We start from the raw sequence: 3,898 nt of genomic DNA on the forward strand, positions 1-3,898 counted from the left end.
GAGAGGTGAAAGGAGAGGAGAGAGGAGGGGAGAGGCAGGGAGAGGAGAGGAGAAGACAGAGGAGAAGAGGAGTGGAGGAGAGAAGAGAGGAAAGGAGGGGATGCGAGAGAAGAGGAGAGAGGAGAAAGGAAAGGAGAGGAGTGGAGCGAGAGAAGATGAGAGGAAAGGCAGAGGAGGGAGAAGAGAGGAAAGGAGAGGATGAGAGAAGAGGAGAGAGGAGAAAGGAAAGGCAGAGGAGGGGAGAGAGAGGAGAGAGGAAAGGCAGAGGAGGGGAAAAGAGGGGAGAGGAGAGGAGAGGAGAAGAGGAGATAGGAGAGAGGAGAGGAAAGAAGAGGAGAGAAGATAGAGGAGAGGAGAGGAGAGGAGAGGAGAGGAGAGGAGAGGAGAGGAGAGGAGAGGAGAGGAGAGGAGAGGAGAGGAGAGGAGAGGAGAGGAGAAAGTTGAGGAGAGGAGAAAGGTGAGGTGAGGACAGAGGATAGAGGAGAGGGGAAAGATGAGGTGAGGACAGAGGGGAGAGGAAAGGAAGGGAGAGGAGAGGAAAGGAGAGGAGAGGAGAGGAGAAAAGATGAGAGGAGAGGAGAGAGGAAAGGAGAGAAAAGGAGAAGAGAAAGGAGAGAGGAGAGGAAAGCAAAGGAGAAGTGGAGAGAGGAGAGGAGAGAGGATAGGGGCAAAGATAGGAGGGGAGAGGAGAGGAGAGGAGAGGAGAGGAGAGGAGAGGAGAGGAGAGGAGAGGAGAGAGAGGAGAGGAGAGGAGAGGAGAAATTTGAGGAGAGGAGAAAGGTGAGGTGAGAACAGAGGATAGAGGAGAGGGGAAAGGTGAGTTGAGGACAGAGGGGAGAGGAAAGGAGGGGAGAGGAGAGGAGAGGTGTGGAGAGAAGAGAAGAGGAGAGGAGAGAGTAGAGGAGAGAGGAAGGGAGAGGAGAGGAGAGGAGAGGAGAGGAGAAAAGATGAGAGGAAAGGAGAAGAGAAAGGAGAGAGGAGAAGAAAGCAAAGGAGAAGAGGAGAGAGGAGAGGAGAGAGGAAAGGAGAGGGGAGAGGAAAGAAGAGAAGAGGAAAGAAGAGAGGATAGAGGAGAGGAGAGGAGAGGAGAGGAAAGGAAAGGAGGGGAGAGGAAAGGATAGAGGAGTGGGGAAAGGTGAGGTGAGGACAGAGGAGGGGAGAAGATGGGAGAGGAAAGGAGAGGAGAGGTGGTGAAGGAAGAGGAGAGGAGAGAGGAAAGGTGAGGTGAGGACAGAGGAGGGGAGAGGAGAGGATAGAAAGGGGAGGAGAGAGGAGAAGAAAGGATAGAGGAGAGGAGAGAGGAAAGGTCAGGTGAGGACAGAGGAGGTGAGAGGAGAGGAGAGAGGAAAGTTGAGGTGAGGACAGAGGAGTGGAGAGGAGGGGAGAGAGAGAGGAGAGGAGAGGAGGAGAGAAGAGAGGAGAGAGGTGAAAGGAGAGGAGAGGAGAGGAGAGGAGAGGAGAGGAGAGGAGAGGAGAGGAGAGAGTGAAGAGGGAAGGAGGGGGAGAGAAGAGAGGAGAGAAGAGGAGAGAAGAGGAGAGAGGATAGGAGGGGGAGAGGAGAGGAGAGAGGAGGGGAGAGGAGAGGAGGGGAGGGGAGAGAAGGAGAGAGGAGGTGAGGGAAGAGGAGAGGAGGGGAGAGGAGAGGAGAAGAAAGTAGAGAGGAGAGCAGAGGAGAGGAGAGGTGATGAGAGGAGAGGAGATGGGGAGAGGATGGGAGAGTGGAGAGGAGAGGGGAGAGAGGAGAGGGGAGGGGGTTGAAGGGAGAGGAGGGAAGGGAAGGGGACAGCAAAGGAAAGGAGATGAGAGAGGAGGGGAGAGGAGGGAGGAGAGGGCAGAAGAGGAGGAGGGAGGAGGAGAGAGGAGGTTGGAGAGAGGAGATAGGAGTGGAAAGGAGAGAGGAGAGGAGAGAGGAGAGGAGACAGGAGAGAAGAGAGAGAAGAGAATATGAGAGTGGAGAGAGGAGACGGTATAGAGGAGAGGGATAGAGGAGAGGGGTTAGATGAGGATATGACGGGCACGATACACTAGCACAGGATGCCGTGTGTTGAAACACCGCTTCCCATTCATTTCCATGGACGGAAAGTGGTGAGAAGCAGAGAGGGCGGGGGACCTTTGGGTGGTGCAAAATATCAACTTTGACCAACTTTATGCAAATCACCAGCCGTGACCGCTGGGCGGTGACCAATCATATTGAGTGGTTCCTATGACGAATTTGACGCTATGCGACCCAAGGCTGGAGACTTTCTTCAGCAAAGATGGCTGAAAATTGCAAAAAAATGTTGACAGGAATAGTTGACGGGAATATGTTAGTTAATGTAGAGACAAACGATTTAGCATATTTTTTATCATGAAGTTAATTTACGAAAATCATGATTTAGCAAGCTAGCTTACTGGCTAACATTAGCCAGCTAGCTTTATGGGTGTTGTGACATGAATATGAAATTGTAATTCTGGTTGTTAATGTTCTAGGGACTCCTGAAACAACCAGCAAACTGGGCTGTCGACTTGTGAAACAGTGAATGTAAAGAATCTAGCTAGCTAAAGCATTTACAGCAAATTGAATGTACAATTTTGTAAGCTTGCCTTGCTGATATTTTCCATGCAATGCAGATAGATGAAATAACGTAGCTAGCTATGTTCTTGCTTATTGTGCAGTGGAGGATAAAAATACCTGTATGCCTATGGATGTGTAGCTAGCCATCTAGCCAATCTGTGTATGGACCCAAACGTTTGGTATACATATTAGTTCAGAACCTAGCTCTGAACCTCAGCTATCATAGCCAGTTGAATCAACTTCAAAACAGTCTGCATGACATTAATGAAGCCTATGGATTGAGTAGAATATAATATAACTTTGTGCCAAGGATGCAAGTCGTATATACATGTAGTTATTACCATGCATGAGATCCCCACATTGTAGCCTGTACATTTAATATATTCACTGATCATGTACTCTACCTTGGCAAATAAAGGTGCAGTTCAGGTATGAATGTCTTTGAGATGATTTTTCAGTCATATCCAATACCAGGAGTATCAAATTCCAGTCTTTGAATGATGCTGTGTCTGCATGTATGTATTACAATTATACACGTCAACAGTGTTTACCAATCTTGGTCCTGGGACATCAATGTTTACACACTGTAACTAATAGACTAGAAACAGGATTTAAGTAGTTTAAGGCTGATTTGTAATTCGTATATACAGAAATATAATTTTAAAAACAGTACAATACACTTCCTATGCATCATGTAAATAGTCTAAAAACAGTTCATCTCAATATCTAATGCCCTTCATCTGCATTGATCTGTTAAACACAGGATAGGTGGAGTATTTCAACCAACAGAGAAGTGAAATGCTTTATTGAAAGAAGTTCATTATCCAAGTGTTATAAATACATAAATGCATTATAAATATTATAATTGTAATATTACAAGTACAAGTTCAATCTGTATGCACATCCAATGCACATCTGTTGTGTATTATAAAAACAGAGGAAGAAAGAGGAGGTGGCGAGAGAGGTGTAAAAGCGGGTGAGGTGGTGATGATGGGACTGGGGGTTAGCATCCTCTCTCACATCAAAACATATCTGCAGATGAGAGACAGATGGAGAGAGAGAGATAGCATGTTTAAGCCTTGTGTTTTAATTTTTTTATTCTAACACTGTCAGTCATCATAATCATCAGGAGGTGAAAAGCAAAACTGCCCTTGGATCATTAACTCTGGGACTACTACATCTCTATCTTCCTTTCAATGTAAAGCATCTCTTTAATAATACTTCCTGTTGACCTGTCTTACTATTCTCCATGGTTGGCCCTCTTGCCTATTCTTTGAAGGTGGCAGGAGCCACAGTTACACACCCGAGCCTGCTTACTGCATAACACAATCCATCAATCAGATT

Source organism: Salmo salar, chromosome ssa02 (assembly GCF_905237065.1).
Source record: "Salmo salar chromosome ssa02, Ssal_v3.1, whole genome shotgun sequence".
Lineage (NCBI taxonomy): Eukaryota > Metazoa > Chordata > Actinopteri > Salmoniformes > Salmonidae > Salmo > Salmo salar.